We start from the raw sequence: 15,733 nt of genomic DNA, 5'->3' as shown, positions 1-15,733 counted from the left end.
CATGACATTCATATGGTTTTTTTGTAGTATGAAATGCATGATACTCAGTAAAGCCAAATTTATCATCAGAAGGTTTCCAATGTTCATTATGCTTGCCCTTTTTAAGTATGTCCCATTTATGGAGACCCTTCTCCTCACCATCCTGCTGTTTCTCTATAATGGTATCAAGTTTCCAGGCTTCTCCCATCCTGGAGACACAGGGATCATGCCCTGCTAGTCCTTCCTGGAATGATACTTCAACAGCAAGACCCAGCTTTGGCAACAGCTCCTTCTTTTGGTGTGTAGTTTCCCAACCTAAAAGAAATTAAAAACGTAAATAGTCCATGTATTCCCTGCTGCGCACACAGGTTCCTGCCACCAAAAGGAAAAAAAAAAAAAGAGGCTCAAACTGATTCGGTGCAGCGGTTCTCAAAGTGTGGTCTGTGGACTTCGAGGGTCCCTGAGACCCTTTCAAGGGGTCTGTGAGGTAAAACTATTTTTGTAACAGCACTGAGACTTCTTGGCCTTTCTTCCCTTTTCCAATACTTAACTAGATGAGGCTGGATTTTCTTTATAAACTTCAGGCAAGACAACAAACCACCCACACCAGACTTGAATGCAGAAGCAGATCAGTCTGCTTAATGTCTTCTCTTGAGCCACACATTACAGAGATCTGCAAACACATGTAAAACAATGCCCACTTCCCCCCTAATTTTTTTTGGGGAAATTTAGTTATTTTTCATGAAAATGTTATTTATGTTAACATGTAATTATTTTAATGGAATTAATATTTTAAGATTTCATTAATGACATAGATAACTATAACCCACATAAACAAAGCCTCCTTGGGGTCTTCAGTAGTTTTTAAGAGTGTAAAGGAGTCCTGGGACCAAAACGTTTAAAAACCACAGCTTTAGCCATCTGCTTCAGGTTACACTATTCATGATTTCCCTAAGGCTCCGGTCTGACTGTATCACCTCCCTCCCTCCAGAGGTTCCCTCCCACCTCTGGATCAAATAGAAATGCTCTGCACAGCTTTCAAAGCCCTCCCTCACCCAGCTCCCTCCTCCCTTTCCAGTCTTCTTCTGCCTTACGCTCTCCACGTATTCTCATGATCCAGTGACACTCGCCTCCTTCTGTTTGCGCCAGGCATTTTCTCTGGCTGTGATTTTTCCCATGCCTGCAATACTCTCCTTCCTCATCTCCGCTGCCGGATTTCCCTTACATCTCAGTTAAAATCACCTCTTTTACAGGACTCCCTCTTCATTCCACTGCCTTCCCTCTGCTAATTATTCCCTCTTCATCCCGTATATAGCCTGTTTTGTATATGTTTGTTTATATGCTGTCTCCCCATTAGATTTTGAGCTCCTTGAGTGCGTGGACTGTCTTTTGTTTCTTTTTGTATCCTCACAGGGTCTACCACATAGTAGGTGCTTAATAAATGTTTATTGGTTGCTGGGCTGATTAATAAAGGTCAAAACTGAATTATAAATCATGGTTGTTTGCTCCAACTCCAGTACCCTTTCCAGGACATCCCATTACTTTTCAACAGTACTGTGACTTGCCGACCAAGCTGTGACAAAGTGCCCTGACCAAGCAACCTCCATAGAGAGGACAGGCAGCCATCTTGGGGAGAGCAAGAGTTGGGCCCCTGAAGTCTGAGCTCCAGCCATTCTCCCTAACATGGGGATCTCCCAGCGAGGCAGTGGCCTGATATCCTGGTGGGCATGGTGCTGTGATTCGGACTGAAGGTGAGGGGTTAATGGTCTCTACCTTGTGCTTTAGCAACAGGGAGCTCCATAGGTCCCTGAGACCTATGGGTGCCGACCAAGGCTGGGATGAGGCTGTCTGGCTGCTGAGCCACGGGGGGCAGGACTCGTTGTCCTCACCAGGGCCAGGGTTTGCCCACCTGCCTTAGCATTGCCAGGGAATCCCGCCCTCTAGGCAGTGAAAGCGGGGACACCACAGGGCAGCGGCAAAGTGATGCTGGACCTGGGGCCTTGGACCCCACCTCCAGCCATCTTTCTGTTGTACCGGGCTGCCCTCCTCAAGGTCCCTTAGCTCCAAACACACAGAGAACAGCACGAATCTGGCAGTAACACCCACATCAATGGACGTATCTGATGTGCAACCCCTCTGCCTGATGCTCCTCTCACAGACTAAAGAAGCTGTTGCCACCTCTTAAGAGCCAGCAGGGGCTCAGAGCCTGTAGCGTCCAGGGGCAGAAAGCTGTGGCTCCTGGGAGATGGTACACAGAGTGTGCCTTCCCTGGCGGGGTCAGGGAGGGACTAGAAAATGATGAGAGACAGTGAAAGGCGCTAGCTTGAGAGATACTCAAGGGCGGGAGACTCAGAAGGAGATGAGAGGAAGAGACCTTCCTTCCTGACCAAGCTGATTTCAACAGAATCTCTCAAAGCCGAGGCAGAAGGAGAACGCTACTGACTGTCGGGAACACCAGCTGGAGCATCTGCACCTGCTGAGTAGTGAGGAAGAGACGCTTCTTTGTGGTTATCACGGCCCCGCTAGGTAATACGTTATGCCCAGTCACTTTCATGTCTCCTTAGGAATAGAAAAATAAGTCCAGGTGGGGGCTCAAGGCTAAGTCACTCTCTCCGTGGTTTGGACTGCAGGAACACCCTACCACCCCCAGGACAAACTCTCCACCAGAAACCTCATCTCCACACAGACCCACTCAGCTTTCACACTCAACACCTCCCCAGCCCCTTGGCTGATGCAGAGCCACTCGGCCCCGAGCCTCCGTTCTCCATCAGCAGCTTGGCACAGATTCGACCCCACCGACATCATGGCCCTGCTAGGTATCCCATGTCACCCTCCCCAGACCTCCTTTTGTGCACCATCTTCCCAATCAGATCGGAAGCTCCTTGAGAGCAGGGACTGTCACTGTTTTTCTGTTTGTGTCCTCAGTGCTCACCACAGTGCCTAGCACACAGTACTTATTGAATAAGTGTTTACTGACTGACTGACTGAAAGGCCTATTCCCTGAAAGGGCCTGTAGCAGCTTCCCTGCTTGGGGGAATGCCAACCAGCCAGTATAGGTACATGTTAGAGGAAGGTGAGCCCATGGAAAGAGCCTGCCTATGGGCGTGGGTGGCCACCCATGCCACATAAGCACACTGATCCCACCACCAATGGGATTAAAAACAGAGAGAAAGTGGAGTGGGGGGGAATTTAAGTGGAAAAACAAACTAATGAGAACACCAAGGGGAAGTATGGCTGGAAAAGGAGGGACAGGAACATGCGTTCCATTCAATGAATTTCAGAAGTAGAGGGATGGCTTGGACATTCAAAAACTATTTTAGACAACAAAGATATATGTATATGTATGTATGTGTGTGTGTGTGTGTGTGTGTGTGTGTGTGTACATTGAAACAAAAAAGGAATAGATGGGGGAGTGGGAGAGAATCACCTTAAATATTTGTGCTAAAATTCTGCCATTTAAAACCTAAAACTGTACAAATTTATAAAAGTAAAACCCATTTTCTGAAAGAGAAATGGTTTAAGCATACGAATGGAGAGTCCCGCACCCCCAATTATCAATAACCAAAAGAAAGGCTGTCCAGACTTCCTAGTAATCAGACAAATGCAAATGAAATCAGCTCTGGGAGGCCAACACATCCCATTAGAAATCCTGGCTTCCGCGATACCGTGAAGCTCTGGTGGAGCTGGGCAGAGCCAGGACCAGGGCACCCACTGCCAGGGAGGGCGAGAGCCGGTGCCATCTTTCTGGCCAAAAGACCAATACTCACTGAGAGCTAGAGAAGTGTTCCTGCCCGTGGGCCCTGAGGCCCGGGAGCAGGATGCTAAAGACAGCACTGAGATGAGAAAGAAATCCCGATAGTCCTTCCCACTGCTTCAGGCCAGACAGCCGAAGGCTGAAGATGAGCCCCGGAGGAGTCCTGGCCTGGGGAGGCCCTCACTGTGCGTTTCTGGCTCGTGTCCCAAGAATACCAAGGACGATGGGAAGACTTCAATCAAATGCCACCCGAGAGAGAGCAAAGGGAGCAGTGGCACACCAGCTACAATTGGGCACAGAAAGTAGTTACTGCGGCCCGTGGTCCCAAGGGGCAAAGGGCGAGGTCAGGGTGGCCAAGAGGACGTCACCGTCACTCATTTGGTCAATTCAATGAAATCTGCTCAAGAGAGACAGAACGAATCCGCAGGCATGGGCAGCAAGGCAGGCACATGGGGTCCCCAGAGAGAGCGCGGGGAGGAAGCCCTGTCCCTCGCTGAAGGCCTTCTCCACACGCCGGGCAGCTGCCAGGAGATGTCACTGGCCCCCCTGCAATGTGCCTCCCCTTATGCGACTGACCCAGCTGCCTGCACTGACTCACTCACCTGCACGGCTGCTTCCTGGCGCGTCTCCCTCGGGCATCCAAGGTCCTTCCCCTCTCTCCAGCTGGCAGACGACATCTGGACTGGAAACGGCAAACCCTGCCCGTTGGAAACAGGAGAGAGTTGGAGCCCTCAGCCCCCTCTGAGTCCACTCTTAGCCCTGGAAAGTGGGCGTGCTGGGAGGGGCCCTCAGAAGGGCTTCAACATCACACTCACTGGAGTCATAGGAAATGGGCCACATGGGGGTTTGGAATCAGAAAGAAAGGAACTTCATTTGACCTAGAAGCTGAGAAAAGGCTGGCCACCTGAGGATTGGCAATCTCTGCTCCTGTCATGGCACTTGCCAGGGGAGGAAGGGCCTGGGGGAGCCTCCTTACCCAGGCACACCAGGTTCCTGTAGTTCTCCAGCATCACCTCCCGGTACAGCTCCTTCTGGGCGGGGCTCAGGTGCCCCCACTCCTCCCAGGTGAAGTCCACGGCCACGTCCTGGAAGGTCACTGGCCGCTGAAAGACCAAAGATGCTTGTGCTCACCCAGGGATCCCTCCTATCAATGTTGAGGAGACGGGGCACGGGAAGGAAGCATAGGGAGTGTCTCTCAGTGTCTGGGCTTCAGTGCCTTGGCTGAAGCATTTAGTGGGTTCCTGCTGTATGCACAGGCTGTCCTGGATTCTGAATCATGCCATGTCATGACAAAAGACCAGCAGCTCCTGTTTCTAGCACCTTACTTAGTTTGCAACCCTAGGAAGCAGGCACCAAATGCTGCATTTTCACTCCAAAGAGATCACATAAAATTGTGCAGAACAAGTAATAAACCCCAAATAGAAGGGGGAGAAGGGGACAAACGGGCTTCAGCATAAATATCTCATCTAAAAGTAGGATTTTCACAGTCTAAGCAATGGAAGCCAATTCTGTTCACCTTCGGCATTTTTCAGGCTCCGAGTGGGAGGCTGGAGGGAGGGCTGTTCTTATCCCCATTTTACAGCTGAGCACACCAAGGCAGAGGTGAAGGGACTTGCGCAGGGCCGCACAGCCAGGCAGTGCCCCACACTGCAGTCTGACCCTCACCCCCATGGTCAGTAACCACCAGTGGGTCCCTATTACCTGGAGGACCAAAGCTAAGCTCTCTGCTTGGTATTCAGAGCCCTTCCTACCTCTCCAGTCAGCCTAGACCTTGCTACCCTCCACACACTGGCACTGGCAGATCCAGACCCGCCTCCTATGGGGTCTCGAGCCTCCCTGGCCTCTGCATGGCGGCCCCTCTGAGACCACCTCCCTCAGACTCAGCCAGCTTCTTTGAACCTGGTCATCCGCACACTGTCCTCCGCGCCTAGAGGGCATGGAAGCTGGTTTGGACTCTTTGTAGCCCCACTGCTTAACACGCTGCCTGGTGCACAGTAGGTACTTAGCGATGCTGACGGACTGAGGGTCGGCTTCTGAGGGGGAAAGGGCTGGAAGACTTGAGCTCACCGAGGAGAAGGCGACAGCAGAGGGGCTTTGTAGGTGTCTGGACTGGTACTGAATATGGGGAGTGGAAATCTGGGAGAAACTGAGGGAGAATAGGAGAACAATCTCCAAAGACACTGTCTCCTGCCTGCTCTTCTGAGGGATGACTGAGGGAAAAGAAGCCTGTGGTAGCAAGCAAGAGAGGGGCTCGGGGTAGGGCCAGTCAGCAATGGCCAAGGCCGCCATGGGCACCACTGTGCACAGAACACTGGGCCTGGAGTGAGCAAGACCCAGGTTCAAAACCTGCCTCACACTTACCAGAGAGGCAACCTGGCACTGCCTGTCTCAGTTTCCCCATCTGTAAAAGGGGATAGTGATAGCACCTGCCTTCCAGGGGGTTAAAATGGGATATCTGCAAATCTCTTAGCACGGTGCCTGGCACATGGTGCTTAATAAATGTCTTCTTCCTTCTTTCCTGGCAAATTGGTAAGCAAAGCAAAGTAGCGAAATACATCTGAGGTGAATCCAAAAAGGGAAGATGAGTGACAACTCGAGGATGTCCAGGAGACACTACGGACAGCGCAGGGATACTCTGTGACTGACTCAGGTCAGCTGGCCTCAAGTGGAGGAGGGGGCTCACAGATGGGCATTCGGGGAAGCCTGAGTCGGTCCTGGCCACTCTGGCGCCCCCTTGGCTCGCAGTGTCTGTCTACGAGGGAGATGCCATAAGGCCCTCTCCCCTGGAGGCCACCCTAAGTCCTTGGTGGCGGCAGCCTCCGATCTCGTGCATCCCAAACATCCCAGGGTGCTCACACAATCTGGCATCTCAAGCCAGCAATGTCAGTGCCCAGAGGCACAGTGAGTGACCTCGGGACCCAGGCTCAGTGGGAGCAGCCACTGGGGCTCATCTGGCAGCCATGCTGCCTTTGGATACGAACTTGGTGGGACACCCAGGAAAGTAGCAGGTGAGCTAAGCTGAGCCTCTTCTAGAGACCAAGGCTGAGGTGGGAGAATATGCCCCAAGGTGTTGGGCAAAATGTTCACCCAGATATTAAGTGGCTAAATGTCACCGGCCCTTAACAGATGGAGCGAGCACCCACTGGTGGGGGCTCGAGCTGAAAGTCATAAGGATGGAGAGCCCCACCCCCTCAGGGTGTACTAGGAGTCTGAGGGAAGATGCAGCTGCCCAGGCTGGAGAGGGCCAGGGCACACTCACCCCAGAGGACAATGTGTGCAGCCCCACAGCAGGGGTAGAGACAAAGGAGAAATCGGGTGCAGCCGTATCCAGATAGCAAGATCTCTCTTTTTTTTTTTAAGTTAATTTTTTTATTTAACAAAAATTTAGTTTTTCTCCCTCCCATCCTGACTCTTCTCTCCATGAAAAAAAGAAAAAGAAAACCCCTGTAACAAATCTGCAAAGTCAAGCAAATTCCTACACTGGTCACATCCAACAAATCTGGGCCTCATACTCCTTCCGAGATCTTTGAAAGGCTGTAAAGATGTCAGGGATGCGGCAGGCAAGGAAACCCAGAGGACGTTCAAAAGCCAAGGCCAGCTTCTAAAACGCCCAGGAAGCAGGGTGGACTCTGCCCTCTGTGCTGCTGCCTTAGCTCAGCAGAGGGGATTTGTGTGCCCAGGGTGAGGGCTGGCTCCACACCTTCAGGAGAAGGTGAAGGGACTCCACAGTGAAAGGAATGATGGAACGTGCCAGGAACCAATGGAAGCCAAGCTCCCGTGAGAAAAAAAGAAAAAGGATTTGGAACAAGGAAGCTGACCTTTGTCAGCAGGTGGTGTGCAGCCTGCCCCAAGGAGGGGGGAGGGAAGAAGGGCATCTGTACCCCAGGAAGTAAAACACTCACTGGAAGCTCAGACTGAAAATTGGGAAGGAGACATGGTCTTTCCCAGAATGAAAGACAGCAGAGTGTCAGAAGCTCTCTGGGAGAGCTGCTCCATGAGGGGCCCATGATGGGCAGGTGATTGGTAACTCTGACCAAGAGGGAGGGTCCTGCCTGGTGAAGTCAGCCTAGGAGGGAGGAAGCCCTCCAGAAGGAGAGTCTGAGGACACCAAGGCAGATGACTGAGAAGAGGAGGAAAGTGGGACGTCTGAAGGCGCAGATGTGGCTGCACAGGGGGCTCACTGCCTGACTGGGAGTCAATGAATGTTAATGGGTCGTTATATTGGGTTTTCACTCCTTAGACCAGGCCTGTCTTTGGCCATTCTTTGTAACCCAGAGCCTGGTGCAGGGCAGGTCCTTAATGCTTCTTGACTGACTGAGCTCCCAAGCATTTCTCCCAAGGTTCTAGTTTAACCACACCTGTGAGCCAAGCCAGCAGACTTCTTACCTGTGCTCATAATCTTGGACCATCAGGCAGGGCTTTACTGAGCAAACGGCGACAACCCTGGGGGAAGGCGGCAGGCATGACAGTTATTAGGAATCCTACCTTACAGAAGAGGAAACTGAAGCTGAGAGAGAGGGGATCCCGTGGTTCCACAGCCAAGCGAGCAGTGCAGGTGGGAGCCCATCCTGTGTCTCCATCCCCCCCACTCAACAAAGGCCTCTTCTTGGAGCAGCAGCCCCTAGAGGGAGGGTAGCTTTCCTTTCCTCCCTCTGCCCTGAGGCCCAAGTCACCTCCTGACAGGCCCAGACAAGGACAAGGGGGGCAGGGCAGGACCTGGAAGCCCAGCACAGAGCCAGGCACACAGGAGGAGAACAGGACTGATCCCCAGGAAAAGATGAAGCCCCTCCCAGTTCTGGGCCCCTGCAGTGTGCTTCATGCCTGAGTGGGGGTCCCACTGGTCTTGGATGGGAAGGGGAGGACCCAGAACGGACACAAGGCTTGGAGGGGTGGGATGGGTTCCTACCCTTCTTCTCCAGCACTTACTATCAGTGTGATCCTGAGCAAACCACCCGCCCTGGCTGACCCTCAGCTTCTCACCTGTGAGGGGGTGAGCAGTCTGGGACGGGAGGATAGGACAATGCTGGCTCTCCCCGAGACCTTGGGAAAGTCCCCTGCACTCTCTGGGCCTCAGTGGCCTCATCTGTAAAATGGAGATGCCACTCCCTGGACTGCCTCCTAACAGGGGTGGGGGTGGGAGGCGACAGGCTGTGCTTGGTCAGACTTACCCTGGGAAACAAAACAGATGTTTGCTTCCCCTGTTACCGAGGCTCCTCCTGTTTCCCTCAGGGCACAGCTGGCTGGTACCAAGCACCCTGGAGACCTGATCACCCTGACAAGTGAAGGGGGCGCCCGAGGTGGGAAGAAAGGGGGGCCCCGGGGAACGGCTGGCTCGGGAGGAGTTCCTGGGGCTGGCACTCCCAATCACCCATCGATGGCCGCCCCACCAGGGCAGAGCCCGACTGGACCTGAGGCCCTTCCAGCTCTGAACTGGGCCCAGGGTGGCCCCAATATTCTGGAGTAGAGGGCAATCTGGTTAAGCCCGTAGACTTCGTCAGACTAATGTTAAATGTGTCAGACACAGGAATAGGGGACATTGGGACGGACACCAGCTATATGTAAATTCAGTTCTACAGAACCCAGGTGAGGAACTCCTGCATGAAGGGACCAGGAAAGAAGGAATGTCAGTCAGCCAATATGCATTCACTAAAGCTCCCACTGTGTGCCAGGCTCTGGGGAAAGCTTTCGAGGAGCAACCAGACTAACTGGGGAGCAAATATGGGGGTACATTTGGGAGAACCAGCCAAGCCCTCCTAGGTTGGGGGGGGAGCCCCAAAGGCGGGGTTCTGCTGAGCAGAATGGGGGGAGAGCGAGTGGGAGGGAGGAAGCAGCCAGGGCGGGGGCCTGGAAAAGGAGGCGGCGGCTTCGAATTTGGTCTCGAGCCCCTGAGGGACACGGCCGGACCGCAGTGGGGAGACTGAGGCACCGGACTACCGGGAGCACCCTAGGGAAAGGGAGACCCGCACTTACCTGGAGGGCCCCGGCGCGGAAGCTCCCCGAGGCCATCCGGCGCTTCCCGACTCCCTGTCCTACGGGAGGGCCGCCCCGGCCCCCCTCGGGAAAGAAGCCGGGATGACGACGCAGACCTCGGCCCCTGGGACCTCAGCCGGAGCGACCCCCCGCCGGGCCGGACAGTTCCCGGGGCCCCAGGCACCAGCCACAGACCCCGCGGAGCCCAGGACGCCAGGGCCGGGGGCGGGGCAGCGCTGCCTCCGCTGATTGGCTGCCGCGACACGCCCCCGCCCTTGAACCAATGGGAGTGCCCGTCTGCCCGGGGGCGTGGCCACGCACTGCGCACACATGCATATCTTCTGGCCGCGCTCCGCCTCCTCGTTCCTCCCCGAGGCTCTGAAAGCTGGAACCTGGTTCTTCTCAGCCTCCTCTGCTCGTTCCGTCCCCAGGCTCCGGCCCTCACTCACCCTGGCGCGGAGTGCAGTACTCAGACCTCAGCGGCGGCGGCTGAGGACGGAGTGGAGCCGAGGCGGCTGAGAGGAGAGAGAGCGCGCGCGAAAAGAACGAGTGAACGGAAATGACGCGCGATCACTGCAGCCTAGATCACGTGGCAGGCAACGCCTTCTGGGAAATGTAGTCCGGAGGCCGGAGCCGCTTGAGCGCATGCTCGGAGACCCTACTGCTCCTCCCCTGCTGCAGCTGCTGCTCGTGGCCACCCGTGAGGCTGCTCTGTTCTAGGACTGGCAACTGCCCCGCATCTGGAGGCCTCGGGCCTAGAGAGGGGGGATGGGGTTGGGGGGAGGGGCGTCCGCTCTACCCCCCTCTGACCGGGCGACTCTGTGCCTTCCCCGAGTCTCTAACCTCTGACACCTGCCCATGAGGCCCTGCTCCCACCTTGCCTTCCACACTGAAGGGGTTGGTGCCCTAAACCAGCATGCAACCAGCCTGTATTAGCTGCCAAACAAGGACCGCCCCTGCCCTCAGGAGGCTTCCACTGACATTGAGCCTGGAGAGGAGAGGACCCGAGTTCAAGTCCTGCTGGGATGCTCCCTAGCTGTGTGATTTAAGTAATGTAACCTTCCTGAGGCTCAGTTTCCTCACCTGTAGAATGATGGCATTGGCATCGTTGTGGGCACAGTATCTCCTTCTGAGTTCATGTAACTGCTGCCAAAATGTACCTGCCAGAATCTGAGGAGGTAAGGAAGACTGGGGCTTTATCATTGTGCTTAAGTATAAATTCAGCTGACTAAAAAATCTGCCTCTGCACAATGAGGATTCAAACAAGGCCTCTTCTGGTTGAAATTCCATCCGGGTGGCAGAGAAAGAATTCCTGTACGTGTTGCAATGTCGCACATTCCTCTCAAGCCACGAAAGCCAGCCGTAATCCCACCCTTCCTTCAGTGTGATGAAGGCTGAACAAGTTTAGTTCAATGGATTCATAATCTCAGGCACAAACAAAGCTAATCAAGCCGACTCTGTAGAGGGTTCAAGTAGGCTGGCTGTGGGGGAGATTACATGCTGCCCCTGACTCAGGGACAGCTGAGAATCTTCCTCTGTCTTCTTAGCTAAGGTCTTAAGCAAATGTTCACATCCTATGGTCTTGGTCAGGTGAGGCTAATATTAACAGAAGACAGGCTTCCAGTTAACCAAGAGTTGCAGAAGGAATGACTTGGAGCCTCAAATGAAAAAAAAATTCTCCTTATAGATGATCTCTAAGCTTCCTTCTGGCTCTACGTCTATGAGAATATGTCTACATGCAGGGTGTCCCAAAAAGTCTTAGTGCAGTTTTAAGCTTTCTACAGAATGTAATTTCAGGGGTGAGGCACCGTAAGGGGAAGGGGAGAGAATCAGGAAAGGCTTCATGAAGAAGGGGACACCAGAAGTCAGCTTTGAAGGAAGCTAGAGGTTCCTAGATGCCAAAGTGAAAAATGAAAGCATTCTAGTCATTGCATGACAGTGTGGGCAAAGACACCAAGGTAGGAAATGGAATGCTTTAGATGGAATGCTAGCTGAGCAAGTCAGCTAGTCTGGCTGGATTGTAAAGTGTGGGCAAAGGAATAACATACAGTCAGTCCGGAAAGGCAGGCTGGAGCCAGGTGGAAGCACTTTAAATGCCCCATGGATGAGATGGTCACTTGTTCTAGAGGTGATAAGGAGCGCCCAATCAGACCTGTGCTTCAGGAACGGCGGCATCTGTGCGGCACATTCCATTGTTCTCTCATTGGATCCTCACAAACACTCTGAGGGAGGTGCTATTACTGCCCACATTTCCTTGTCAGCTGTATAAAGGAAGGATTGCAGAGAGGAGACAACATGGGCCTGAATCTGACTGTTGGCCATGGGAGATGGGAACAGATGCAAGAGATGGTGTGGAGGGAGAATCAGTGAGACTTGGCGGATGGTTTGATGTGGGGGTGGGGGTAAGGGAGAGCTAAGAAGTGGACGATGAGTCCAGAGTTGCGTGACTGGGTGTCTGGATTGGTTGTGTCCTTGACATAAGCCGTGAGTTTGGGGAAGAAGATAATAACAAATTTTGGGCTGAGAGATAATGACCTCTTCTGGAGATATTGAGTTAAAAGTCCCTACAGGACATCACACTGGGAATGCAAAATAGACAATTGGTGATGTGGGTGATCACCTGCATCATCTGCACAGAAATGATCACTGAAACAATGAGATTTGGGGAGGTCATTGAGAGTGAGAAGGCGGGGAAGGGAACAAACATTTATTCAGCAGTGCTATGCATCAGGCAGGGCTCTAAGCACTTGACAAATGTCATCTCATTTGATAAAAGAATGAAAGTGTAGCGAGAAAATTGAAGAGAGCCGGACACTCACAGATAGGAGGAGAGATATTGATGTGGATACAGCAAAAGAGACTGAGGAGGAGGGGTCAGCAAGGTAGGAGGAGAGCCAGGAGAAAGCAGGGTCACAGAAACCCAGGGAGGGAGGAGGGTGGTCAACAGCAGCATGTGCTGCAGCGGTCATGGAGATGAGGACTAGGGAAAACAATTAAAAGCCCTATGATTTAGCAACTAAGATTTGGCATTGGTGAGTCTGGAGGGTTGGTGTGGAAGAAAAGGAAATGCAGGCACTAAGTATAGACAGCTCTGAAAGATGGGAGAAAAGTGCCTCTTGTGCCAGAGCCCCTCCTCAATCGCTGCCTCGTCATGGTGGAGGGGCCTGGTGTTCAATGAAACAGTGACCTGTGCTCCGCAGGGTCACCCAGGACGAACTGGTCACAATGGATAGAGTTCTGGCAAAAGGTGGTCTACTGGAGAAGGAAATGGCGAAGTACTCCAGTCTCCGTGCCAAGAAAACCCCGTGTACAATCCACTGGGTAATGAAGTCAAGAAACACATGCTAGACGCTGTGCTAAGCACTAAGGATACAGGTAAGAAAAAGATGGCCAGTCCTTGCCCTCAAGGAGTTTACAGTGTAATGTGGGCAGACTGAACACAAAGGAAGCTGAACGTGGAGGAGCCTGCCAGAGGGTACCTGGTGCAGGGGTATGGGGTCATGGAGTTGAAACCAAGCAGAGCAGCTGATGCTGGTGGTGGGGATGATGGACCCTCCCTCGTAGAGGGGCTATGAGGATCACATGAGACATAATTTGTATAACATAGCCTGATATAGTTATAGGCTAGGAAATATCAGGTAGGGCATTAGTGCCAGTCGACTCACCAGCTTGTCCAGTGGAATGAATGCTGGATTTGAAATGACAGGACCTGGCTTCAGATTCTGACTGTCACCTTCTGCCTATGGTATCACAAATCTGGGTTGTTTCCTCAGCTATAAACTAAAAAGGTTGGACTAAATGACATTGAAGGTCCTTTCCAGCTCTCTAAGCTATAACCTTCTAATCCATCTTTCCCACATCCAGGATAGGAGAACTTTGCAGTCCCAGGGAATCTAGATGGGATGGCAGAGATAAGCCTAGAAGCCTTGTCTTCCTTATTTCTAATCAAGGTGCAGAAATCTAATTATCTTTAGGAACCACTACTTCACCTGGGCTGTGATTTGCATTATTGGAATTTCTACACAGGGAGCCATCTTAATGGGTTAGGAGTGTAAGGCAAAAGAGTTACAAGCAACAAACTGCATGGGCAAGCAGGAGAACAGACCATTAATATGAGTTCTTCATTCTAAATGGCCTGAGTCCAGGCAAAGGGAATGTCTGTGAGGTTCATTATTTTGGTTACTGGACAACAGAATCACTGCTTTAAGGCACTGACAGCTTTCCCTTGAGATTTTACAAGGAGAGGCTGCTCTAGATTCCAGGACAGAAAACAAACAGACAAGACTTCATCATTCTAAGGTTAGGGAGAAAAGAGACTTGGTCAATCAACCGCACAGCTACACATAGATATGTGTGCACATGTAATAGCTGTGTGTGTGTGTGTGTGTGTGTGTGTGTGTGTGTACGCGCGCATCTATGCAACATCAATTCATTTACATTCACAAAAGCATGGCCATTACAACTGCAAGACCTCAGAGCGATAACACACCCTTCACCCAGACGTTAGGGAAAACACTGGGAGTTGGGGTGAGTCTGTTTGCTCTTGAGGGGGGTTGGAAAAGGCTCATTCTAAGGAAGATCTGGTGTGAAGTCCTGCCTCTGACAGATCCACCCTGGTCACCTCTGCAGTCCTAGGTGATCTTTCCTTCATACTCCCCCCCGCCACCTCCCACCACATTGGTGCCTCCCAGACCCTTACAGACCCTCTTCCTTTCCACCATTGCTTGGTGACTTTCACTCCACTGATTTCTCATCCTACATGCCCAGATCATTCTGTCTCCTTTCTCAGAGTTCAGTACCTGGCTCAAAGACTTCCTGTCCATCCTAACCTCTGCCATGTCCCTGCGAAACCCTACTACTCTTCATCCACACTGTGCCCTCTGATCCCCCGGCCCCTCTGTTCTTTCCCAGGTCATCTTCCCCGCACTAGCTATACTTTACTCGTTTCTTCATACTTGTTGAATTGTACACTGGCCTCTTCTCTCAAGTCTCTGGCCCCCTTATCATATTGCCAGTTGTGCTTTGCCAAGCCTCACCATCAAGCCTTTGCTCCTTCCACAAGTGCTGCTGAATGAAGAGGGAGAAAATGACACCATTGTTCTGAGTCCACTACAAACTCATGTTACACCATCTCACCTGGACCTTCACTGCTGCTGGGTAATCCTATGCACCTCCCGTATCAATTCACTAATTTTAGTGGACTGCAGGCTCAATATTAATTAGCTGTGTGATGTGGAAGCCCCCCCCCGAAGGTGGGGGGATGTGATCTTGGGATGCATTAGGAGAAGCAGAGTCTCCAGGAACATGGAAATGGTAATCCCATTGTAGAGTGCCTTCATCAGACTTCCTCTTGATCATTGTGTTCATTTCTAGGGACCATGGTGTAAGGACTTTGAAAAGCTAGAGAGTGTTTTGAGAAGGACAACCAAGACAGTTAAAAGTCATGGTAAGTAACATGATGCTGAGGAAGAGATTTCTCTAGGGCAAGATGAGTTTGATTTTAATTCACATCAAACGATCATGGTTGGCTGGTTGGTCGCTGTCCTGTGTTCCTGTAGAGGACCAAAATGCCATCCCTGTGCTAGAGTCAAGTTTCAGTGTGTCTGACTGTGGCTGATGAGCCCCGTGCGAGCTCAGAATGGTCTAACACAAATGGTCCTCCCAAGCATTTGGGGAGATTCTCTAAATTTTCCACATCTCGTGTTTCTATTTCAATTCTGCGTTGCTCATAGAGCACAGCACCTTTTCTGATGTGGGCACACCGTGCTGGGTGGTCCTGTACCAATGTCTCCCATGTCACACAATCAATTCCAAAGTTCTTAAGAGGGATCTTGAGAGTGTCCTTGTATCACTTCTTCTGAACACCAGGTGAATGATTGATTGCCCTGTGTGAATTCTACATAAAATAGTCCTTTTGGCAAGTGTATGTTTTGCATTTGAACAACACAGCCAACCCATCGGAGTTGTGTTCTCTGAAGTAGAGTTTGAGTGCTTGGCAGTTTAGCTCAAGAAAGGACCTCAGTGTCTGGT

The 15,733-nt window shown here is 52.0% G+C and overlaps 1 protein-coding gene and 1 long non-coding RNA gene across 2 annotated transcripts in view; both read right to left on the bottom strand.

The window, feature by feature from the left end:
* Positions 1-15,733, bottom strand: part of LOC110201790 (uncharacterized) — a 38,459-nt gene that overhangs the window by 4,531 nt on the left and 18,195 nt on the right. The gene's annotated exons all lie outside the window — the stretch shown is intronic.
* Positions 147-9,793, bottom strand: LOC144456629 (uncharacterized). The gene is made up of 5 exons (XR_013485632.1): positions 9,704-9,793; positions 8,120-8,176; positions 4,710-4,836; positions 4,336-4,431; positions 147-294 (listed from the first exon to the last, which is right to left on the bottom strand). It is a non-coding gene; the product is annotated as an uncharacterized LOC144456629 (long non-coding RNA).

Source organism: Phascolarctos cinereus, unplaced genomic scaffold, assembly GCF_003287225.1.
Source record: "Phascolarctos cinereus isolate Bilbo 61053 unplaced genomic scaffold, phaCin_HiC Scaffold_4;HRSCAF=312, whole genome shotgun sequence".
NCBI lineage: Eukaryota > Metazoa > Chordata > Mammalia > Diprotodontia > Phascolarctidae > Phascolarctos > Phascolarctos cinereus.
The sequence above is the reverse complement of the archived record's forward strand: the minus strand, read 5'-3'. Positions and strand labels throughout refer to the sequence as shown.